At 30.7% G+C, this 27,910-nt stretch overlaps 1 protein-coding gene across 1 annotated transcript in view; it reads left to right on the forward strand.

Moving 5' to 3' along the window:
* The window catches only part of LOC122853846, an 89,799-nt gene that overhangs the window by 14,898 nt on the left and 46,991 nt on the right, over positions 1–27,910 (forward strand). The window lies entirely within an intron of this gene.

Consider the following 27,910-nt stretch of genomic DNA (forward strand, 5'->3'; position numbering starts at 1 on the left):
ATATTTGGTGATACATTCTTTCCTTAGCAATATTTGGCAATAGCTTTTTTATTAATTAATTATGGCAAATGTTGCTAAGAAAAGGATGTGACCAAATAAATAAATTCGTAATCTGAATTAATTTCTCAGCCATTTGCCATAATCATCTCAATTTATGTCAATTAAAAAAAGAATAGGCAAACCTTTGGCATATAGTCAATACGAGCAGAATAAAAATCGGTCAATGTTAACCTGCGTTAGTGGTTAAGTCGGTTATAGTACGATGTTAGTGATAGGTAGAATTTTAGAGTATAGAGGATCGTGTCTTGGCCGTTGTCAGAAGAAACAAAAAAAAATTTCAATTCAAATTATTAAGTATATTTTTTATTTTACGTCTTATTTTGCATTTTTAATATTGTTTTAAGACGATTGTCTCTAAACGACAAATGACAATAATGAGGACAATTAACTTCAAAATTTAGAAAGACAATCATGTTTATGTAATATCTAAATGATCATAAATGACAGTCGTCAATTTCTTTCCTGAAAATATAATTTTTTTCTTAATTGTTTAAAAAAGAATATTTTTTTTTCTTGTGACGCGCTTCTAAGTGCGCCCCCTTTTACACTGCGCCCTGGGCAGTTGCCCCTCTTGCCCACCCCTTGTTACGGTACTGCTCTGATCTCTTAAATTACAGAAGTCTCAGAGTTCAATACCGATCCAGGGTAATTAGTTCTCGTGTTCAGTACTACAAAAACATACTAGTCAATCAAAATCTTACGCAGACCTGAAGAGAATTAAGGGGTCTTGGTTTACAAAACATCCTTTGTGTTGATATCGAAGAGCTTAATAAATTCTTCACATCTTTCACCTCGACTGCTGTTCAATCAGATTTTCCATCACCAACATCAATTACGTGGGCCACTTTTTACTTTCGGCAACATTAGTCTCATAACTATTGAACTAAACTCTATCAAGAAGCTGTAGCGAGATGGTAACATATGATGGTGCGCCACCTATTATAATGTATGTATGTGTGAGAGTTGATGACGGAAAGATTGGAGTAGTGGAAGGAGGAGTGAAGAGAGAGAGTGGAGTTAACGGAGAGTGTGGGCTTCGTTCACTTAGGCCATTGCTGGCAAGCAATAAAGTTGCACATATAATTTGGCTATGCCAATATTAAGTCCAAGTATAAATCCACAAATTCAAATTGTATATTTTACAACAAATTAATTGTTGCAAGCAACAATCAATAGTATATTGTGAATAATTGCAAACACTGTATTTAAATCAAATATAAATTGTGTGTATAACTGGCAATCTCGAGAAGCCAATTTATCTGGTCATTTGGTATATTGCAACGTGGATCTGGACGGCGTCCTTTTACAAAACCACGCCGCCATTATACCAGAATATCATTTTGAGGCATCCACACTGAGGTTGGAAATAAAACAATATTAATCATTGCAATTATTGGCCAAATATTCAACATCAGTTGGTACATGTACTTGGTCTGATCAACCAAGTTTCCAAGGCCAGCAAACCATCATCAATATCATCAAACCAACACCAAGATCTTCAATCATCATCCAGGTCGTAGTTGTATGGGTATGTGTGTGCTTGTGTGAATGGTTAGGGCATAATGTCTTTAAATAATATAATTAATTTACTATTTAAAATATATAAATTTCGTTTGATCTTTATCTTAAACCCAATCATTTTTCCAGGGTAAATTTAAATTATTAATAATTTGTGTTTTAAATTGAATTTCATTTTATTTTAACTTGATAATCGATAAATTTAAACACGTAAAATTGGTCTTTTAAATAACATATAATAAAATCAAAAACCCAAGTTTACAAAGCATTGAATCAAATTCAATAGGTTATGATCAAATCTTTAGAAAGATGATCTCCCTGCACTGTTACTATCTCTGGGCTCATTGTTCAATAGATCTCTTCAACAGTCAATTTTTCCTGCTATTTGGAAAAAAGTTCTTGAGAATTGTTTATCAACAACTGGTACAACATCGACACCAGCACAAGCTCATTGATGCATTTCAATGTGGGTTTAGAAAAGGTCATAGTACACAAACTGCCCTTGTAGAACTAGTAAATGACATCAGAACGAACATGGACAGCAGGAAAGTAACAATAGTAGTACTCTCTGACTTCTCCAAAGCGTTTGACACAGTTCCTCATGATCTACTCTTCATCAAACTCAAGAAATTCGGACTTTCTGATAGTGTCATCAACTGGTTCAAATCCTACCTTACCGGCAGAACACATGCAAATAAAAGTGATGGCAGTGATGGGTCTTCGGTCGATTTTTGAGTTTAATACATTACGTGTAAATTACTGAAAATTATGTAATCTTTGTAATTTACTTATGACGCCATTTTGAATGCCTATTTTTTACCAACCGTCAATGAAAAACAAGCTGTCACTTGGCTTTGACATAATATTTGAATTTGTTTAAATTTTTATTTTTTTATCGAAATACTATTGGCAAATGTTGCTAAGGGAAGGATGTAACCAAATAAATTAATTCGCAGTGTAGATTATTTTTACAGTTTTTTGACAAAGTAATTTTTTTTTAATAGAAAATAATGCGGTAAAAATAATTTAGACTGCAAATTAATTTATTTGGCAACATCCTTTCCTTAGAAACATTTGCCATAAATAAACACTGGGTGATGGTGATCGTCTTTCAAACTGGCTCTCGATAACCTCTGGTGTGCCTCAGGGTTCAATTCTTGGACCTCTACTGTTTTCAATGTATATCAATGATATTTGTCCTCAAATCGTAAATTGCAAGCGTCTCTTATATGCTGATGGGTTGCAAATCTACAGCAGTTGTTCCATGGCTGATGTAGATGAATGTATACAAAAGATATTGACAAAATTACTGCTTGAGCAAAACGAAATAGACTGTCTCTCAACTTAAAAAAGACGCAGGCAATTATATTTGGAGCTCATCGCTTTATCAACAGCATTGACAGTAAACTCGCCAACCTTGGACTGATTGATGCTCCTATTAAATTTTCATCAACTGTCAAAAATCTCGGAGTCATACTTAATTCTCAACTAACTTTTGCGGAACACATACAACAGATTGAATCTGAAACTAACTCGATCTTCTACCAACTTTACAGCATCGCTAAATACACTGACCAAGAACTTCGTTGTAAACTTCTTCATACATTTGTCATGCCTCATATTAGCTACTGTACAGTGGCTCTTCATGGTCTTGGCGCGTGTCTAGATCTTAAGCTACAATGAATTCTAAATCATGGAGTCAGGGCGGATCAACCTGTATCTGATACCAGGAGAGGACTTGGACTGTTGAGTGTAGAAAACTTGCGCTGCTTGTATACTGCAACTCTTGTATATGGTATTATCAACAACAGTATACCTGAGTATTTATCAGATCTGTTCATTGCTCCTAATACTAATAGACTTGCACGAAACCAAATGAATCAACAGGCCCTACTCATACCTAACTATAGAACTGATATTTTCAAGGGAGCATATGCTGTTACAGCACCATCTATTTGGAACTCAATTCCTTCGTCAATTCGAGATGCTGACAATATCACCACATTCAAAAACAGGCCTAAATCAAAGCTGCTTACAAATGAAACTTAGCTGCACAATCAAACACACACACACACATACACACTGCCAACTTATTCTTAAAATTGATATTGCTAACTACCCCTCAACTACTCACCCTTATTACTCACTCACTTACCGACTGATTGATTTTCATATGTACAATACTCATATATCTCTCACTTTGCATACACGTGTACTTACACACACATATTCACCTAATCAACCAATTTTGTAATTTGTTTAAAATTTAGACAATAAAACATTTATTATCAATCAATCAATCAATCTCTCACACATACACTCTATAACAATTTCGTGGGGGTAAGCGGACTGGGCATACCACTAATTGCTGTTCTGGGGGTTTCTATATATGCCACTGTTTCCAGTTACAAAGCGCAAAAACTAGCTGACTTGTGTCGACTGCGAAGTAAAAATATTGAAAGAATAAATTAATTTTTTACAATATTTCGTTGAAGATAGTATCAGGATAACGGTATTACACCCTTAACATATTCATTTATAATACATAAATATAACGATTTATTTATGTATATTAGGGTGGTTCTTATTTGGGTGATGGCAAAATTTTCATCGTGCCGCCCCCTAATATCGTTGAAAAAAAATTAAAAAAATTTTTTGGCTATGTAAGAAATTTTTATTTTTATCCTAGCTAAGATTATTAAATCATCGAGAATGAAGTCTGCTTTAAGATAAAAAAAGAAAAATTTATATGGGTCATTCCATAATTTTTTTATTACGCTTAAAGTTTGTTCGATTTCGCTAGTTTCCAACGTTTTCAACATAATATGAGTGTTATAACATTATATTTCATATATTTGATGAAAAAAAATTCTAAATAAAAAAATCTATGGGTCATTACACGTAAATTTATGAAATGGGTCATTTTTTTACACACGTTTCATGTATTACAAATTATAAGTTATAAAAGACTACAAATATTGAATTTTCAAATTCGATTGCATGATGTGTATAAACCATGGAGTTGAATAAGAAGTGTAAGCTTTACCTTTTTACTGTGTTGAAGCATAGGCTGTCGCTGAAGCCTAAAATTTCGGAGTAAGTCAGTTCGAAAACTGCCAACTGCAGCGCTGACATCAGCCCTGCACCAAAAAAAAAGACAGAACGAAATATTCTTATTCACTTTAGCCTGTACATCTATGTTTGAATACCTCCTTGGGCTATTCAGGTGCAGTTTAATTATTAATATGGATCAATTGATCGAAATATCCAATAACATCTTATTTTTTCTTATTTTTCAATAAAATTAAAGGTCATCTTATAACTCAAATTGTTCAAGGGATGTCATTTCTTGCAAATCTTTTTATAATTTTTTTAAGTTGAAACAAAAATTTTAATTTTAAGGGATTTTGTCGATTTTTCTCCGAATATGAGAATGCTTCGAAATTTATACAGTAGATTATTGAAGTACTAATACATTCTATGTAATTTTTTGGTAATTGTTTGGATGCTTGTTATTTTTTTATTAATTATCAAAGTTGGCAACTTTTACCATAGGCTATTATGGAGAATGCGACTTTTGTAAAAAAAAAGTCCATTAAAATAGCAATATCTCTAATCGACAATATGACAATGTAAAAAAAAAACTATCGGGTTATAAAATGAGACAAGACAAAACGTATGGACATAAAATAAAAGAGGTTTGGAGCTTAGTTTTTTTACAATTAATAATTCAAGTAAAAAAAAATAGGTTTTGATCAGGAATTATTGAGAAATCACAAGAGACCTTTTGTGGATGACTTAGAAACACAGTATTTCTATGAGTGCCAAAAAGACAAAAAACAGAAGAAAACTGTTGTCTTACTCTCCAATTAAAAAAATCGGCAGAACCTCTTAACGTGTTTTCAATTACACCCTTTTCAAGAATTAAATAGATAAATAAATCAATTAAATATTATACAAAAGTTTCTTTTAAATACAATAATTTCTAGTCTAAATTAATTCCACAGCAAAATATTCTATAATCGATTGAAATATTTGAGGCTAATGGCTGAGGAATTATTTTAGACTACGAATTATTTTATTTAGTCACATCCATTCCTTAGATACATTTGCCAATAGTTTTTTTTATAAATTATCAATGAAAAAGGTTGCTAAGAAAAGAATGTAATCGAATAAACTAATGCGTAGTCTGAATTAATTTCTCGGCCATTTCCCACAATAATTTCAATTTATTATAAAAAATATGGCTACGAAATTAATCTAGACTGTTAATTAATTTATTTGCGGCTTTATTCTTTTCTTAGATACATTTGCCATAAATAATTAATTAAAAAAATATTTGCAAACGTTGCCGAGAAAAAGATGTAACCAAATAAGTTAATTTATAATCTAAATGAACTCTACAGCCATTTGACACGATAATTTCACTTTAATATAGAGAAAATTGCTGTAAAATTAATCTAGACTACGATGTAATTTATTTGGTTACATCCTCTCCTTAGGAACATTTGCTGATAGCTTTTTCATTAATTAATCATGCCAAAAATAGCTGAGGAAAGGGTGTAACCAAATAAATTAATCCAAAGCCTAGATTAACTTTACAGCAATTTTTCCTATATTAAGTTAAAATTATTGTATCAAACGGCTAAAGACTTAATTTAGATTATAAATCAATTTATTCTTTCTTCGTTTTCATATTGATAAAAGATTTTTAGAAGTTGATCGATCTCTATAGTCATAGTGATATCAATTACAAAAGAGGTTTGAAAACAGTGACGGAGATGAGAGCCGTCAATGCTGCTGCTAAACGAGCTGTTTGCCTGTTTGATGAATACAATTCAATAATAACACAAAATGAAGATCAAAAGCGATTTGTCATACAGATTGTGTCAGAATACCGTTTCCTGATGCAAAAAAAAAAAACAACGGTCATGTAGAAATTAAAAAAAAAAAAATAATTCGAAATGTAGAAATTAATGTTTTTTGTTTTTTTCATTCCAAGACAATATTTAATATTTAATAATATTAGAAATAGTTTAGAGTTGAACGAAATTTCGTGGAATGACCCATAGATTCTTTTATTTTAAATTTTTTTCTATCAAATATATAAAGTATAATGTCATAACACTCATATTATATTGAAAACGTTGAAAACTAGTGAAATCGAACAAAAAAAAAAAAATTTTTAGCATAATAAAAAAATTATGGAATGACCCATATAAATTTTTTTTTTTTATCTCAAAGCAGACTTCAGTCTCGATGATTTAATATAATAAAAGATTTTTTCCATGCATAATTGACGCTTTTAGATCGATTCTTACGTCTAAGTAAGAAAACCCGATGTATTTCAAATGGGAAACTTCACCCTCTTACAGGGGGTGGCTAGGATGCAAATAAAAATTTCTTACATAGCCCAAAAATTTTTTAAATTTTTTTTCAACGATATTAGGGGGCGGCACGATGAAAATTTTGCCATCACCCAAATAAGAACCACCCTTATGTATATATACGTATATATATGTAATTATGTATTCAAAAATTGGCTGAATTTCATATTTTTATTGTTATTATGTCTTGATAACTTTTATTCATCTATGTTTTTTGTTTATTTATTTATTAACTCATCCATCTATTAATACATAAGAATAAAAAAATCGTCCCGAGTATCGTTTGTCATTCCGCGTTCGAGGCTTCAAAACCTGGTCACTGTAAATTAATTTATGTCAGGTTTCAGAGCAAAATAATTGGGTTTAGGTTTCGGTTGTTTCCATATCGTAACGTTTATTCATCCGTCACATATTTACCACCATATGTTATGAAAAGAAACATGAAAAAAAGAAAAAATTTTTTTTTCGAAAATGAAAACATGTTTCGTAGTTTATTTCGGATCATGTATCCTGATTAGGATTGAATCCAGATTCCAAATCCATTTTGGATCATGCACCCTTACGTTATCATGAAGACGACATCAGGTACCCTGATCCAATCCGGGTCCGAACCTTACCAAAAAACATTACCATCTTGATCCATTTTGGATCCGGAATGGATTTGAAATCAGGACCTGAGTTGAATTTCTACTCGGGTTGGATTACCAATGATATATGGTATATCAATAAATATACCGTAAATATCAATTATGCTTTAAATAGATATTACCGCAACGAAAAAATCGGATTTTTTTTTCTAAAAAAAGCTCGACATCGATTTATGGGATCATTAGCAAACCTCAGCATCCTCATTCAACTCTATCATATTTTAATTAAATTTCTAAAAGATTAGAGACGGAAGGGGAAAAAATATTTGATGTATAATAAGGCACGGTAGTAGTAGTTAATCTCATCAATACATATATATTTCTTTCTCATACTTGACTCGAGGCACTACCGTGCCTCTTGATGAACGTGCGCAGCGTTGTGCATTTTGGCCAAGTTCTTCATAGTGTTGAAAACTAAATCTTACGTCCATATCATCATATGCAATTGTATGCTATAATATACGACTATATGTTTATGACATGTAAATTACCGCATTTGATGTCTAACCCTGATTTAAAACGGATCAGGTTGCGCTACTCAAAAAATCCTAGAATCTTATTAAGGTAATTGAATCAAATGATTTGTTTTGTTTTCATGATATATTAAACATAAGTAAATTTGTCACATTATATATTTTTTATATCATATCTCAGGTAGGATTATGTTTTAAGGAATAATGTTGCTGAAAATTTTTCAGCTACATCTTTTACTTATTAAATAGATAAAATACATGTTATTTTTTTTTTTTTTAAATAAAAATGTCCGAGGAAAAGCAGTAGCTAAGAAATGTTGCCAAAGAATTGTGTTTTAAAATTATTAAAAGTACTTATAAATAATAAGCGACATTTCAAAATTTTATAAATAATTATTAAAGTTTGAACAAATAGCACCAACTGCAGTACAGCAATTTCAATATATCCATTTAGATCTCATTATATCTAATTAGATCTAGTTATATACGAGTAGACTGCGCCACTTTGCGGATCTGATTATATCTAAAGCAGTAAGATCTAATTTGATCTACGTAGATCTAATTTGATATACTTAGATCTACGCCATTTTTTCCTGAGCAACCATTACAAACGGTTCCTATGATAATCAGTAGTTACATACTGCTGATTTATTTTAGTTTCGTTTTAACGGATTCAAAATATTGTATGTTTTAAAACGAAGAGACAGGAATTTATTAATCTACAATTTGACAGAATGCTGATAAATATTCCCAGGTAGAAAACTTCCGTCGGCCCGACTGTCGGCCGACTGAGTGTCCCGACTTATTAAGTCGGAGAAAAGTCGGGATTTCAGTCGGGCCGACGTCGGATATTCTGTTAAATTCCCTTAAAGTAAAAAATTTAGAATATCGATTGCATTTTCCAAAAGAAACTAAATTGTTGATAGATAGACTATTTATGTTTGTAATTTGTTTCTAATCATTCTAATCATAAATATTTTTCAATAGATTAAGCATAATTTTTTGTTTTACTCGAATTAACATTAAAATGACAGCTTGAGGTTATAGTCGAGATTTTAGACGACATTTATGAGAAAACGGTTCTCATCCAATTACTGTATATCAGAAATACTAAGCCTGCTAAGCCTTTACCGGCAGGCTGCTAGCACATGTAATTTTAAATATGCAACTTTAACAATCATGTTCAAGGTGTTTGATCGGTTTGGATTAAAAAACAACAAGTTTAATAAAATAAAAAATCAGTCTTGAAGATTGTATTAGAATAGCAAATTTACCGCTTTTAAATATCCTTGTATATTGTATTGTTGACTCAGGTATATTACTATTATGATAATTATCATTATCATGTAGGAAATAAGGTAGCTAACAATACTGCTTTTCCTTGGACATTTTTTGTTTATTTTATAAATAAAATACATGTAAATTTATTTATAAAATAAATAAAAATGTCCAAGGAAAAGCAGTAGCTAAGGAAAAGATGTAGCTAAGGAATTAATGTGACTAAGAAATTATTTCCTTGAGACATAATTTTTTGGCAACATTAATTCCTTAGCTTCATCTTTTCCTTAGCCACTGTTTTTCCTTGGACATTTTTATTTTTAAAAAATAAATTTACATGTATTTTATTTATAAAATTAAAAAATGTCCAAGGAAAAGCAGTGGCTAAGGAAAAGATGAAGCTAAGGAATTAATGTGACTAAGGAATTCTTTCCTTGAGACATAATTTTTTGGCAACATTAATTCCTTAGCTACATCTTTTCCTTAGCTACTGCTTTTCCTTGGACATTTGTATTTTTAAAAAATAAATTTACATGTATTTTATTTATAAAATAAATAAAAATGTCCAAGGAAAAGCAGTAGCTAAGGAATTAATGTGACTAGGGAATTATTTCCTTGAGACATAATTTTTTGGCAACATTAATTCCTTAGCTTCATCTTTTCCTTAGCCACTGCTTTTCCTTGGACATTTTTATTTATTTTTTAAATAAAATACTTATAAATTTATTTTTTAAAAATAAAAATGTCCAAGGAAAAGCAGTGGCTAAGAAAAGATGAAGCTAAGAAATAATGTTGCCTAAAATTATGTCTCAAGAATAATTTTTAGTCACATTAATTCCTTAGCTACATCTTTTCCTTAGCTACTGCTTTTCCTTGGACATTTTTTAATTTTATAAATAAAATATATGTAAATTTATTTTTTAAAAATAAAAATGTCCAAGGAAAAACAGTGGCTAAGGAAAAGATGAAGCTAAGAAATAATGTTGCCAAAATTATGTCTCACGAAATAACCTTATACATTAATTATAGCTTACATCTTTTCTTAGCTACTGCTTTTCCTGGACATTTTTATTTATATAAATAAAATACATGTAAATTTATTTTATAAATAAAAAATGTCCAAGGAAAAAGTGGCTAAGGAAAAGATTAAGCTAAATTAATGTTGCCAAAAATTATCTCTCAAGCTTAGTTACATTAATTCATTGCTTCAATTCTTAGCTGCTTTCCTGGACATTTTTTTATTTTATAAATAAAATACATGTAAATTTATTTTTAAAATAAAATGTCCAAGAAACAGTGGCTAAGGGAAAAAGCTAAGGAATTAATGTTGCCAAAATATGTCTCAAGGAAATAATTCTTAGTCACATTAATTCCTTAGCTCATCTTTTCTTAACCACTGCTTTCCTGGACATTTTTTAATTTTATAAATAAAATACATGTATTTATTTTTATAAAAAACAAACAAAAATGTTATATTAGAAAGATGAAGCTAAGGAATTAATGTTGCCAAAATTTGTCTCAGAAATGTTAACAGTCACATTAATTTAACAACTAATTTCATAATACTACTTTTCCTTGGACATTTTTATTTATTTTATAAAATAATTTACATGTATTTGTTATAAAATAAACAAATGTCGGTGGCTATTTAATACCTTATTTACATGACAATGATAATAATCATAATATGTATTATACCTGGTCACAATACAACCAAATGTTAAAACAATCATGTATATTTTACAATATTGAACATTATTTATTTATTAAACTTGTTGTTGCTCAAACTCCCGGCTATGACAGTACGCCATTTCATTAAACTACTTACCGGAAACGCAGAGGCAACATACGGTTTAGATAAATGTCGTCTAAAATCTCGACTATAACCTCAAGCTGTCATTTTAATGTTAATTCGAGTAAAACAAAAAATTATGCTTAATCTATTGAAAAATATTTATGATTAGAATGATTAGAAACAAATTACAAACATCAATAGTCTATCTATCAACAATTTAGTTTCTTTTGGAAAATGCAATCGATATTCTAAATTTTTTACTTTAAGGGAATTTAACAGAATATCCGACGTCGGCCCGACTGAAATCCCGACTTTCCTCCGACTTTATTAAGTCGGGCGCGACACATATTTTTCTACCTGGGTTATTAAATTGAATTTAAAGTATTGGATTTCATCCGGTAAAGTTTGGCTGATGAAGAAAACCGTGATCGTATATGCGCGTACGTCACATTGTTATTTTTAAGAAAGTCTTCTAATTGAGTTGAAGTGTAGTCGAAACATAGTTACGTAGTCGCAAGTTTAACTTTGGTCACTGGTAGTCACTCGTAGTCACAGTTACTTTAATTATGTTCTGAGCTGTGATTTCCATTCATCTTACTTTTTATATTTGAATATTATTTTTGAATTTGTCTTAAAAGAATAACACAAATTTTAACATTTAACAAATTAAAACTATTCTATTATACATATATTCAAATTACAAGACGAGATATTTTAATATTTATACAAGACAAAAATTATCATTTGTGATGTGGCATAGTCAGGTCGCCAATAAAATTCAAAATATAGACTTTACGGACGCACGATTTTATAAATTGATACTGTATTTAACAAGGAATCACCCCATTACTGACGTCACACGACAGGATAATGTAGTGGGAATCGTCGACATATGCGTAGGAGCATTTTTACTTGTTACAACTACACTTTTTTTTGTTTCTTTTAGACATGTTATTGAAAAATAAACAAAACGATAAATTGTAACAACGTTTTGACTAAATTTTGACTGCATTTGTGGTACCACAAAGTGAGGGTATGAATGGATGGTTCGTTGAATTTTTCGTTAAATGTTTTCACAAATTTTAGATTGTTAATTTTACAGTAAAGAAAATATTTACGGATGTGTTAAATTGATAACGAGCTGTTTGTAAAATTCATTCTACAAATTGGAGGCTTGAATCACGCATGTGAGACAAGATATATTATATTCAAAATCGATGATTGTAAAATCCCATCATTTAAATAAATTTACCAAAGTGTAAATTTAGTTGTGAGAACATCATAATTATCTCTGAACGAATATAACAAATAATAATAATAATTAAAATGATAAAAAATAAAAATTGAGTTGCGGAAATTCCATAACCAAATATCAGAATTTGAATAATAATAAAATTGGTATACACGGGGCAACTAAACGTTGTCACAACCGTGCATATTTCATATCATAGTCGTGCATAGTTAATAGGAGAACGAGGATACTCGTACCTCACAGGCTTTATCAAATATCCTCCTATTGCCTACTCACTCTAGTGGATTAAGTAGTCGAACATAAAGTCCATCCGCAGCCACGCTGGTCTTACGACGGACCACTCTATGCATCTGACTACTCGATTATAGGTTATCCTGACAGTAAGTAACCACACTAGAGCGAGAGAGCGAGTGATATACAACGTCCTACCTATGCAGCATCGTAAATCACCCTCGGGAGCATGCACTACGCATCGGGAGCTTGGTTGGACTCATCAGTGACATTAACTAATTCAACCCTAGGACCCAGTCGACATCATCGTCTAAGTCGGCTAACTCCACCAAGGAGTCATGCCAGCTTCACCAGTGATATCAACTAGCTCCTCCATAGGAGCATGTCGACATCACTAAGTCACCAGCCAACTCCACCAAGGAGTCAGTTAGCTTCATCGGAAGCCAACCACGGGCTGTCACCAGTCCCGGTGTCATCAGCTAGCTCCGAGAGCCGGCCGATGACTGGCAGTGAGATGCCAGCGATCACCAGTTTTATGGACTGTCTGTCTCCACTCCCGTTTGACCCAGTCCATACGACCATCTGTGCGCACACCTGATGCGACTCTCCGGTGGGAGTGTTGAAGTAGGGGATACGAATGTGACGTAGCCAGGGGAGGAATTCGGATTATCCGCTCGTGGCGGATGTCTACCAAGTCAACACTGACATTCAAGCGAAAATGGATGTCACTACCGAGTCCACTCACAAACCAGTGGTATTAATTAGCGTCTTAGTCGATAAAACTTTTTAGATCAGACCTCTAATCATTTTCGGGAGCGCGAGATCTGCCAAATCTCGTTACAATATATATATGTGTGTAATATAGAAAAAATCACTTTCTTTTTCTTCTAGTCCGGCCACCAAGCTAAACGGTGCGATCGAAACTATTTATTGAAACTGTATTGGTGACGTGGCTTCGCCACCTTACAACCATTAATATATATATATATTGTATCTTGTTAAAATATCTTATCAAATAGTCTATTTGTTAGATAAATGGTTTTGTTTATTTTTTAATATTAATAATAAAATTTCATGTCTTTATTTTAAAATAATATTTAAAATAAATTGTTTAAATCATAAATGAAAAAGTAAGGTGAGGAAACACCACACCTTACATTATATAAAACACATTTATTATGTATTCTGAGATGATACCTCAAGTATTATACTTCAGGTATAATCTCGGCTCGAAGTTTAGGCGTTACGCTTTTACAGTTAAAACCGAGGAAATAAAAAACAAAATAATTGGTATTATATGAATAAAAAGATTATTTATGGCTACTTTATAATGCTTTTATAGTTTGCTTCTTTTATTCGATTAACAAAAACATGATTCTAAGTTATATTCATTTTTATATTATGATTTTCATCCGAAAATGACACATACAAATTCAAAGTTAGATTTTCAAACACAATGTTACAGTTATTATTTGCCAACAATATCTCTTACTTATAATATTTTTTTTTTTACTTTTCATACACTTTCTTAATATTGGCAAGTCATCAGCCATATTCAATTTATTTTGACGTTGTTGCGTAATTGTTATTTTCATGGATATGTCTTGGGTCATGAAAGTCTATAATATGCTTCTACCATAATCTGGCAGTCATTTATCATCTTTAATTTATTCCATTATGTATTAAAACCACGAGAGTGACAATGAAAATAAAGATAATTTTTCCATTTTTATTCATGATTTACACTATTTATACTTACGAGCACATTGGCGCGCTACGCGTGCCTGTATTCATATTTTTCAACTTATATTTATTGTAATTTACGTGTTACAATCAATTTTCACGATGTGGTTTTAATGATTACTTAGTTATTCTTTATTTCACGAAAAAATTGAAGAACAAATTCTTAATATAATTTTCTCAATTATGAAGATAAATATTATCTAATCAATTTTTGGGTATGTCGAGGATAGGTGTACGTCCTGAGATTTTTCACTGCACCCGTATTCAGAGGATGTTCTCATTAGGGCGTTTTTTTCCGATGGTGGCGTTTGTGAAGCTTTTCTATATGAAATCTATATAAAAAAAATTTTGTCAAGCGCCATCAGCGGAAAAAAAAGCCCTGATGAGAAAAATTTTGCCCCCGTGAATACGGGTGCTGACCACAGGTGATAAATTCTCTTTTAATTCTTCTAATTCTATTCCAGGCTAGCTTGTAATGAATGAAACTAAAGAAAAAAAGCTGTAAGTTAAAGTCAGATGCATTCCTTAAAATTTCGTCCTGCTTATGGCCGATCTATTTCATGTTAATTTTGGAAAAACGATTACACGATTCAGTTGTATTCCTATTGATTCTCTTCCACATTACATATAGCTAATCTATTTTGTTTCCATTTTTTAAAATCATAGAATTTTTTAATTGATTTTTATCGATTTATTTTATTGACATTTAGTCCCTCGAAGATCAATTTTTGTTTATTCGATTCATTTCGTTAGCGACAAAAAAACAAACTACATCTAACTCACTCTTTTTTTGTTTTTTTTGTTGCTAACGAAATAAATAGAAAAATAATAGAAATAAAGAAAAAAAAAAAAGAAAACTATATAAGAGTGAGTGAGAAGAAAAACGACCAATCAAATGTCCGAAAGACCGATGATGTTTGTCTTTTTTATATAAGGACTGTATCTTGATAGCATTTTCTGTATTCTCCCCACGATGTCAATGATTCAAGAATATCAATTGGCAATTGAATATCATGAACTTCTTCAGAACAGGTGACAAGTTTATTTTCGTTGTTTTTGAAATCATCATATTTTTTATCATATTATCTAACCAGTTTAAAAGTTTGATTGATTTTTTGTTTTTCAGCTTTAAGTGTACCACAGTATTTTACAGTATTAAGAACAGTCGATTTGTAAAGGAAAAAATAATAATTTTATCATGAGAATTATTTAATTTAAATTCACTTTAAAAATCTATTTATTTGAAATGTAAAAGTTTAACTGAATTTATTATTTATTTAATTCACTTTGATTTTATGAAAATTTATTTGATTTAATTTATGATTTGAATAGTACGAAAATTGTTGCAAGAGTGCAGCTCTCTAAAATTATAAAATAAAAATTCCCATAAAATTTATAAACTCAAGAAGGGATGATTAAAAGTGGGAACATTTTTGACCAAGTATATTTTACCTGTCCCACGATAGTCAGCATTTAATATTTTACTTGACAATTCTTAGCTTTATTTGTTAAATTCAACGGATGTTTGATATCGAGTTGATACAGTAAAATTGCAACTACGGCATGAGAAAATAAAAATTGAAATCAAAAATAATATAAAAAAAGGTAAAAAATATTTTTAAAATGTCAATGTTGCTAAAAATAGGAGTTGATTAATGAAAAGAAAAAGAGAAAATTTATGTGTTACTCGATATTATACTATATCCCTCAAACTTACCAAATATTATTAATTAATTAATTATTTTTAAATATTGAAAATACCAATACGTAACACTTATTAGATTTTATCTTCCCTTTTTTCACAGAGCCAAAATCAATATTTTGTTATTTTAAGATATTTTCTGAAACGCCGAACCGAATTAGTCGATGTTAAATAAAATTTATGTTTTTATTTTTTCCCAAAAACAATCACTATATTTTTTTTGAAATTCGTAGGCCTTATGAGATTCAAAACAGTTTTGTGTGGATTGTTTTTTTTTATGTTCCAAAAAAATATAAAAAGTAAAAAATACAAATTTGAAATGATATTATTTTTTATTTTTAGTATATGGACATGGTGGAAAATAACATAAAATAAGATTCATGTAACGTAACGGGAGAAATAGCCACAGGTACCTATTCGGTAGCGATCTAACTTAGTAAGAAATGGTAGACGTTCGTGGTCCACCATGTTTAGTTATGAGCGTCACTCGGACGCCATTACCAAAATGTAATGGCCAGAAGCGTAACAATGTAACCTGGCGAGCAGCCGTTATCATCGAGAACAATAACCTTGGAAATGCTAACTCGCATAACCTAAGTCAATGAGAGAACGACGATATTCGTACCCAGCAAGGCTTTACCAATCTTTACGGCTATTCTCTCACTTTAGTGCACCAAGTGGTCAAATGCAAGATCAACCGGTAGCCACGCATGGCTTCACGTCGCATCACCTTGCTCAATACTCATCCAACCACTCAGACATATGTTATCCTGACAGCAGGCAACTACATTAATGCGAGAGAAAGAGTTATATACAATGACCTACCTATAGTAGAGTAGCGACATCGTACATCACCCACGAGAGCATGTACCATAACATTGGGTCAATCCTTGTTACAATATATTGTAACGAAATTTATTATTTCGTCGGTCCTTGGAATTAATAGTCCAAACGAAGAGCTTGTTATCAATCAATGAGTTCTGATTATTTATTTGTTGTCGCTTTGAAAAAAACCAGAAACTTAGAAAAAATAACGAAGTTCCCCCGCCGGGAATCGAACCCGGGTCTTTTGCTTTCCGGGCAAAGGCCTTGACCACTAGACCACAGGGCTTCTTATTTTTTCTAAGTTTCATCAAGTTAACTCCGACGTCCTTCTATGCGTCAATTCATTTTTTCATAACTAATGTGAGTTCGTTGTTAATAATTCAAAAAGGTCACTGCTAAAGCTCTGTGGAGGGTCAAGTCTGCTATGAGTGGTGTCAATAGTGGCACATGTTTCATATATATTCGAGGTCCAGTAGCAGACTTGATACTTTAAACCTCATTTGGTAAATGTCTCTCCCTCCATCTTTCGATGAGACAAACTCGCTGAAAGCTACGGGCCGGATGTATGTGTGTGATTTTAGTTCACGATGGATTGCTAGAAATTATAATAATAATAATATTGCGATATATTATTATGGTTCCCTATACAAAATACTCATTTCACATGTAGACTATTTGCTCCCACACTATAATGATACCTGTGACGTCAATACTTCCTATAGTATAGTCGGAATGTGATATAGGCATATGTAATACACTATACTTGGTTCACGATAGCTCCCTTCAGGTTTGGTTACGTATTCCATAATCCTATCAGATAGACCACGCTCCTTTACCATTTCTAAGCTGAGTTAGGTTCACGTTTCATTCTCGTTACGCCCACGGCTGTTTGCTTCTGAGATAACCAACAATGGCTCCCCCCGGTGATTTAGAGGAGGATGGTGAGAAGGACGTGGGTAAATTCAGATTGAACCTCCTGGGGGCCTCCCCGTGGTGAGGGCCATGGTTTATGCCATTCTACGGCTCTTTGGTTTTCAGTTTTAGCTTTCTCAGTTTTGACTAGTTTTGCCAAGTCAAATAAAAGTAAAATAAGGGACTTATCTATTAATCACTTTTTTTTTGTCCTAGGTAACTTTGTTTATTTATAATAAATTATTAAAGTTGATATTTTTTTCGAGGTTAAACACGGTGGGATAGGGAGATTTTATTTTTTTTTTGATTCAACCTAAACTTTCATATAAAACTAAAAGTTTGAGAATCCCCAAAAGCTATCAGTCTGTAGAAGAAAAAAAGACGAATTTTTTAGTTAATTAATAATTCTCAGACCTAAAATATTTTGTTTATACGATTAAAAAACAACATGAAAAAATGGTTTTTTTGGTCATTTTCTTAAATTATCTCTGTGACTTGGCAACGTCGATAAAATGGTGGAAGGCGCGTAAATTCAAATGCCATATGTTTATGGAGTTCAGTATAAGCAACTATATTTTCTCACTCTGTTAAACATGCGCTATCTTTGTCACGCATTCAGTATGACAACTTAAAAAACAGGGCGGTGTTGCCACGATTTTTACGAATTTTTAAAATTATAAATAACGATAAAAAAAATATTAAAAAAATATTAATGGGTTCTTGAAGCAATTAAAATTAATAAAACGTACAAATTTATTCAATAAATCGATATTAATGACCGACAAAATGTGATTGAAATTAAAAAATTTTTTTTTTTCGAATTTGATATACCTCACTCTCTCCAATGTAAAAAGATAGGGCTTAGATTTTAGGCCACGCCTCTAAAAAAACACTCAAGTAACACGTTAAGTTTGATTCTTATATTTTCTCATAATTAATTTTAGATATTTTCCTTATCAGGAGACCCGGTAGGGTCTCGCCTCAATTTTAGAACGAAAAAAATGTATAGAACGAACGCGAACTCTCTACCGGGTATAAGTATTTTAAGTTTGTGCTCTGTGACGTCATAATTTCTAATTTATCAATTTGCAGTCTAACTATTGGCCGAAAAAAAAAAATAAAAATAGTTTTATTATATATATCGATGACCCTCTTTCTAATAAGCCTACTTTCGATTTTTTCCAATAACTAATAAAAAAGATATCAACATCAGTAAAAGCTGAAAACAAAAACTTACTAAAAAATAAATTTCTCAGCTAAATGTCTTCGTTGCCCCCACTCTCGAGACGTTTCATGTCGTATATACGGATATGTTCATCTATGCATAGTTATCGATTTTTTTCTTGTCCGTGTGTGTGCTTGTTCTTTTTTTTTTTTAATTCTCCCTTAGCTACATATAAGTATATATATAATATATATATACATGTTTCAATTTTCGATTTATTTATATATGCAAGAAGATTTGTTATTTTTTATATATAATTAATACCGTTATTATTTTATCGTTCACGGTTGAATGAAAATATGTAGAAAAATTGTACAGGTGCGTAAACCTGGCCTGCATAAGTCCTAGAAAAATTATCTAGAATATACTCATTAGAAGCGTCTTAATTTGTACCATTTTGCACCGCAATTGTTTTGATTTGTACCTTAAAATTATAGAGTAGAGAAAGGGTTAAAACCGATTTTTTTTCTAGATGACTCAGGGGGAAAAAAAATTGCTACAGACGCAAAATAATTTGTACTAAAGCCCTGAATTTGTACCTCAAAAATAACAACAAAAAAAAAAATTATTTACTCCAAAACGTTAATTAACAATTGAATATCTGCTTTAATTATTGAGGTACACATTCCATTCTAGTTCACGTTCTACTCTTTAAAATAAAAAATAAATTATTAAATTAAGCCCTGAAAGGAATATTTCTCCGCCATTACTCCGGCTTTCTTCGGCATTACTCCGTTTTTGGCTCATTTCCGGAGAAATTACTCCGGCATGAGATTAATGTCGGAAAAATTAATCTGCCACGATTTTTTTGCCGGAAAAATTTCTCCGCCATCAATCTCTTGCCGGAATAACTTTTCCGCCATCAACCTCATGCTAGAGTAATTTCTCCGGAAATAAGCCAAAAACGGAGAAATGCCAGAGTAATGCTGGAGTAATATTTCCACCAGGGGGAGCAGAATTTGTACCTCAATAATTAAAGCAGATATTCAATTGATAATTAACATTTTTGAGTAAATAATTTTTTTTTGTTATTTTTAAGATACTAATTCCTTGCTTAGTGGTACAAATTAGTACAAATTATTACAAAGTGGTACAAATCAAGACGCTTCTGATGAGTATTCTAGATAATTTTTCTAGGACTTATGCAGGCCAGGTTCACGCACCTGAATTGTACGAATATAATTCTTTATATTCTCTCTCACGAATTTTCATAAATTATTATTAATTAAACAAAATGAGTGAATTACAAACAAAACATAAATTTACAATTGATGTCCCTGGAAGCCTCACTTTTAGATGAGCTGTTTATTTTTTTATCATAGCTTTAATAATCAAAAGAAGTGAAATATAAAAAAAAATAGCAAAATTTTAAAGTATAAAGTTGAATAATTTGCTGGATAAAAAAAAAAAAAAAAAAAAAATTAGGCGCTTCTTCACGATAACGCTTGCGATACATGTTAATAATATTATAATAAAAAGCGCCTACTTTTTTAGTTTGATTCTTATATTTTCTCATAATTAATTTTAGATATTTTCCTTATTCACAATTTACCCAAAAATTTAGATAGTAAAATGAGCTAGATATTGATTGTTTGGCTACATTTACAGCTATAATAAAAAATCTAGCTAAGTAGAAAATTAAGCTGGTAAAATTATGTAGATATTGTGAGTTAGGCTATAATTAAAGCTAAGTAAGAGATGTAGCTAAGTAAAAAATCTAGCTAGGAAAAGATGTAGCTGAAGAAAAAATTGAGCTGGTAAAATTATGTAGATATTGTGTGTTTGGCTATAATTAAAGCTAGGTAAAAGATGTAGCTAAGGAAAAGATGCAACTGAAGGAAAAATTGAGCTGGTAAAATTATGTAGATATTGTGAGTTTGGCTATAATTAAAGCTAAGTAAAAGATGTAGCTAAGTAGAAAATCTAGCTAAGAAAAAGATGTGCCTAAAGAAAGAAAAAGATGTGTGTTATTGTACGCAAAGGGAAGTGAAACTTCTTTAATAATCCTAATAAATAGTAATTGAAAGATCTCTCGTTGCATTAATATATTTTTGACTAGTTGTCTTTTTCGCTCTCATTCCGAGTGAACTATTATGTTCATTCGGTCATTAACAATTATGATAGAAATTTGCAAATTTATTGATTAGTTATAATATTAAGGTTCTATGTAAATGAAATTCTAATTAAAAAACTTAACACAGAATATAATTTTGTATAAATATTTATTTATTGAACAACTAGTCAGCCGAACACTTCTATTACTATTTTATGTATACTTTTCATTTTATGTATATATAATGATATAAAAAAATGAATTTTTGATTGAAAAAAAAAAAAAAAAAAAAAAAAAACCAGAAACTTAGAAAAAATAACGAAGTTCCCTTGCCGGGAATCGAACCCGGGGCTTTTGCTTTCCGGGCAAACGCCTCGACCACTAGACCACAGGACTTCTTATTTTTTCTAAGTTTCATCAAGTTAACTCCGACGTCCTTCTATGCGTCAATTCATTTTTTATATTATATATTCATGAAATACTGAGTTTTTTCAGTTGCTTTTATCTTCAGGATTTTTATCGGCATGATATCTTTTAATATTTTCCCGATATATCAACTTTGGATGACTTAAGCTTTCAATATTATTGAATATTGAGTCAATTTCAGCCTCGTAATCTCACATGTTACAGCCTGAAAAATATAAATAAAATTAATACAAATTATAATGAAAATAAATTTGATTTTAATTTAGTAGTTATCTCTTCAATATTTGAATAAAAAAAAAGACCTGGTATTATTTGTTGGGGCATGTGGCCAGTGTTACCCGTTGAAAACTAAAAATTTTCAATACTCCGGCTAGGGCCATTGTTATTTTTATTGCTTAGACATGTTTTAACCGTTAATTAACGAAAACATTATTCATATTTAAAAGAAAGGCAATAGAGTTTTTCAAAGATTTTTTTGGAGCCTTATAAACATTTTATTTCAACTCTATGATGACATGTTTGGTCCGTTTTTTTTATTTTTCTTTCGGCGAGCCATAACTTTTGTTATAATCAAGATAGGGAGTTCGTATTAGGCTCAAATTATGCGCCTAAAAAAAATCTAGTGACGGCATTACGGATTTTTTTTTCTCTCAATAAGAGTTTTCGAGCAAAAAAATTAAATATCCGAATTTTTTGTCAAATTTTGAAGGTTTTTTTTTTTCTCAAAAACTATTATAGATAGGGGAAAAAACCCAGTATGCGGGCGATAGAGTTTTTTGAGACGCATAATATAAGCCTTATACAAAGTCTCTCTTTTGATTTCGCGTTGAGTTATTTTTTGCGCCGTTTTTAAGTTTCTTTTCGGCGAGCCGTAACTTTTGTTATAATCAAGATAGGGAGTTCGTATTAGGCTCAAATTATGTGCCTTAAAAAAAATCTAGTGACGGCATTAGGGTTTTTTTTCTCTCTCAATAACGGTTTTCGAGAAAAAAAATTAAATATCAGAATTTTTTTTTTTTTATTTTATAGTTTTTTTCTTTTTTTCTCAGAAACTATTATAAATGGAAAGGAATTTTGCAAAGCGGGCGATAGAGTTTTTTGCGACACATAAATTGAGCCTAATACGAAGTTTCTACTATGATTCTGCGTCGAGTTATTTATTGCGCCGATTTTATAACTTGTAAAATTTTCACATGAAAACGTATGTACTATTTTAAGTTACATAAATAATAATTTAAGAATGATGAAATATAAAACAGGAAAGATTCACGAACAAAAAACCTTTGGTGATAAATACTCTCTGATGGAAAGTTTAGACACCACAAATTTTTAAGTAAGAAAAAAAATTTTTTCAAAATTTACATTTTAGTTTTTTGATTAAAAACTATTATCAATAGAGCAAGAAACCTATTACGCGGGCGATAGAGTTTTTCAATGCGCTTCTTTTGAGCCTGGTACGAAGTCTCTCGGTTACTTAGTTCGTAAGTTATGAGCGTTTTTTTTTTTTCGCTGATGAACTCAAGACTGCGGCTGAGCCTATGGTTCCTAGCCTCCGTAAAAAAAAAAAAAAACAAACCGAACTATTTGATGTCAAATAAATTTAATGTCAAATATTGATCGATTTTTTCAACATCTTTTTTATGAGCGAATTAACCACAAACACATGATGGTGCATCATCGCCGCCACCACCACCACCATGTATTTGTTCTATTATGATTGCTGCTGTTTATATATGATCAATATTGTTGTTGTTATTTTGATTTCCACTCGGTACATCATTTACTAAATTATTATTTACTCCTGTTGTTGTTGTTTCATTGAATAATTCAGTATTTAATCATCTGTTCCATTTTTTTGTCCTTAACAAATTCATTTAAGATCTTGAATTTATTTCGATCATGGCAAGCACGATCATAACAAGCACAAGCACTTGAATAACCACTATCTTGTGTATTATTTGATTATTGAACAGAGTCATTTCAAATACTCATTATTTGATTTAAAATATTATTACAACTACCAGTACAAGTCTCATGAAAATTACCAGACATTGGTATAGCACCTGGTTTTATTTTAAATTTTACTGATTTAGGATTACCAGTACATTTATCAGATGTTTTTGATAATATTTCAGTGTCATTAATTGTCTCTTGAAATCCTATACAATCTCAACAACCATCTTTGCTATCTTTGCGTTCACGTGGTACCACATTATATCCACATATTATTAATTGTTGTTTGGTATTGTGATTATGATGTTGCTGTCGTATTATGTCAAGCACTTGAATAACCACTATCTTGAGTTTTATTTGTTTATTTGACAAATTCATTTTCATAACTCATTATTTGATTGAAAATATTATTACAACCACCAGTACAAGTCTCATGAAAATTACCAGACATTGGTATAGGATCTCGTCGTATTTTAAATTTTACTGATTTAGTATTACCAGTACATTTATCACATGTTTATAATAATATTTCAATGTCATTAATTGTCTCTCGGAATCCTATACAATCTAAATTACCACCTTTGCTATCTTTACGTTCACGTAGTACCACATTTTATCCACATATTATTTATTGTTGTTTGGTATTGTGATTATGATGTTGCTGTCGTATTATGTCAAGCACTTAAATAACCACTATCTTGTGTATTAATTGTTTATTTAACAGATTTATTTTCGATACTCATTATTTGTTTAAAAATATTATTATAACCACCATTACAAGTCTTATCAAAATTATCAGACATTGATATAGCACCTCGTCGTATTTTAATTTTTACTGATTTAGGATTACCAGTACATTTGTCACATTTTTCTGCTAATATTTCAATGTCATTAATTGTTTCTTGAAATCCTATACAATCTAAAATACCATCTTTACTATCTTTACGTTCACGTGGTACCACATTTCATCCACATATTATTTATTGTTGTTTGGTATTGTGATTATGATGTTGCTGTCGTATTATGTCAAGCACTTGAATAACTATTATCTTGTGTATTATTTGTTCATTTAACAGATTAATTTTAAATACTCCTTATTTGATCAAAAATAACATAATAAATTATATATTGTATATAATAAAAGTTTTGACCTTAATATTCACCTTTGTCTCTTGAATCTTTCATGAAACTAAAATTTTGAAACAAATTTTAAACAAATTTTTTTGTATCGTTGTCAAAGGAATAAATAAATAAAACAAGATAAAAAATAATTTAAAATTACTTACCTTCATACCGTTACTTTCGTTGCATCCATCTTTTGTTTCTTTTTTTTTACTGCCTATTCTAAAGAAGTTTCACTTCAAAAATTAAGTTGGTAAAATTATGTAAATATTGTGTGTTTGGCTATAATTAAAGCTAAGTAAAAAATCGAGCTAAGGAAAAGATGTATTTAAGGAAAAGATGTAGCTACGGAAAATATGTAGCTAAGTAAAAAATCTAGCTTAGTATTAATTAAAAAGTAAAAATTATTTTCAGTCCCTTTTTTTACTTTTATTTGACTTGGCAAAACTAGCCAAAACTAGAAAGAATATATCCGAATTCAGTGGCCCTCGCGGTGAGAACGTGACTTATCGTCCATACTGGTCTCCATGACCGTCCGTTGTCATTTTTATTTTTTGACTAGTTTCGTCTAGTTTTGCCAAGTTCAAAATAATGGCTTTAGAAAAAAAAAAAAAATTTTACTAAAAAAGCTAAGTTAGTAAATAATGCCCTTTGAAAAAAAAAAAATTAGATATAAAATTTTGTACTTAGCGAGATTTTTTACTTCGCTGTAATTGTAGCCGAACAATCAATAGCTGCATTATTTTACTTAGCTAGATTTTTTACTTCGCTACATCTAAGGCTAAACTGAGTTTCTTTTTTTTAACTCCATTAGTAAAATAATGTAGTGATTGTGTGGCTACAATTACAGCTAAGTAAAAAATCTAGCTAAGTAAAATAATGTAGATATCTAAGTTTTTTTTTTTTTTTTTCAAGGACTTTTTAAGTCCATTATTTTTAACTTGGCAAAACTAGACGAAACTAGTCGAAAAATAAAAATGACAATGGACAGTAATGGAGACCAGTATGGACGATAAGTCACGTCCCTCAGCGCGTATTGTAAATCTTGGCCTATAGTTCTCGCCATACAGGTCAGAGAATTGGTTACAATATATATGAGCAAGTCTGCCAACTAAGGACGTCGATCTGGGCCTCACTCTCTTGGATCTGTTGAGACCAGTATTTTTTTTTGTCATTATTTTCGGAGTTATTCTATGGGGAATTCCATCACATTCATATTTTTTTTTTTTTTCAAATCATTTTTTCAGACTTTGAGAACAAAATAAAAGTTTAATCAATAATATTTTTTTACGAAGAATTTTCTCAACTTTTCATATGAAATATTAGTTTTCTTGTATATTTATAAAAAAACTTTGAAATTAGAGTTCAAAATATAAAATGCAGTTTTTGTGGGCTTGCCCATATATTGATTTTTTTGAAAATATTTTTTTTGAAAAGCCAAGAAAATTTTACATTGATAATGCAAAATTCAGGATGGTATCTCCGTAAAAACGGCCAGAAACAATAAAAAAGTAAAAAAATGAAATAAACAATTGTTTTTAAAAAATTTTTTTTATACCTTAATGAACTAAACTCATTGTATAACGATTAAAAATAGGCCTAATCGATTGGTAATGATGCCCTGACGACGAAAATAACAATGGCCGACCATTCAGAAGAAACTTTTTAGATGGCCAACCTAAAAACTGCAAGTTCTAACAAAAAAAGTTGCTAAAATGAGATAAGTCAACTTACCTTAACGCATAACGATTGTAACTATGCCTAATCGATTAGTTATGATGCCTGAAATATTAGAATAACAATGGCCAACAATTTATAAAGAACCTTTTTTGATGGCCGAGAAAAAAATTGCAAAATTAAAAAAAAATAAATAAAAAAATAAGGTAAGTTCACTTACCTTATCTCATAATGATAGAAAATAGGTCCAATCGATTGGTAATGATTCTTCGAATATAAAAATAACAATGGCCGACCATTCAGAAAGAACTTTCTTGATGGCTGACCAAAAAACTTTGAATCTCAAGTTTAATTGTTTGGTTCTTACGATTCGAAGGAAATTTAAATTAAAAATGATTATAAATGAATATTAAATTAACTTTTTATTTAACGTTCTCAAAGTCTGAAAAATGATTTGAAAAAAAAATATATGAATGTGAATTGTGAATCTCCGAAAATAATCAAAATAATGATTCACTCAAAGTCTGAAAAAATGATAAAAAAATATAGATGATTTCACCGTCTTTATCTTCAGTCTTTAAAGTCAGTGACAATTTTCAGAAAGATCCAAGACAGTGAGGCCCAGATCGACGTCCTTAGTTGGCAGACTTGCTCATATACATTGTTGCAGTGACTTGGCGAGATATTTCTCCACTACTGAACAAAATAATGTAGAATCGGATTTTATTAAGTAGTGGGAGAACTCTTCTCTGATGGTGCTGGAAATTCTGCTGACCAAATTTACTTGTCCTAATCGGTCTCGGGTAAGTCCCAAAACCTGAGTTGGTTCGAAATCTTCAAGATGGTGGCGAGTTAGATCGAATTTAAAAAAATTTCAGAAATCCCTATTCACTCCCCTAGATTAGTGTCAGTTGATGTTTTTTCAGTAAACGAAAGAGAGTAACAGATGTTGCAAGGAAATCATCATCAAGCCTGTTTAATGAAGGTATTTTTTTTCAATTTTTTATTCCCTGAAATTTAGAAGATTTCAAGCGTTTGAAGAATGATTCATTATCAAAATTGACAGATCTTTTAGCTACTGATAAAACCACAACTATGAAAAAATTATTATCATGCTATATGCCCAAAAAAATACGAATGCCTGCAGCTGGACAGCCCCGACAACGAGCTTTTTGGACTGAGGATGCATCCAGAAATTTTATTTATTCGTACAAATAAAATGTGAATAATTTTGAAGGCACTAGGTTGTCAAATATTGCTGCATAGCAAATGGTAGCTGATAATATGGAGCTTGATAACTATTTTTATACAAGAGAACAATGTAAAAACCATTTTTATCAACTTCGAGTAGCTCACATTCGTAAAATGATAGTATGAAAATCAAAAGTAATGGAGTTGAACGAGTTCACTTTATATTTTTCGATGAATTTCATGGATTGTTTGGAAAAGAACCCAATGATAACTTTATTTACATGCTCCATCAGTAGGTGGTCTGAGTTCACCACTATACCTAAGTGCATCAAGTTTACAGGCTCCATCAGAAAAAAAAAAAAAAAAAAATGTCGGCAACAGACAAGATGATTTGAATGAAACGTACGGCCCAGGAGGCTTGTGAACGTCGTCATCGTGAA

The sequence above is a fragment of the Aphidius gifuensis genome, linkage group LG4 (genome assembly GCF_014905175.1).
Source record: "Aphidius gifuensis isolate YNYX2018 linkage group LG4, ASM1490517v1, whole genome shotgun sequence".
Lineage (NCBI taxonomy): Eukaryota > Metazoa > Arthropoda > Insecta > Hymenoptera > Braconidae > Aphidius > Aphidius gifuensis.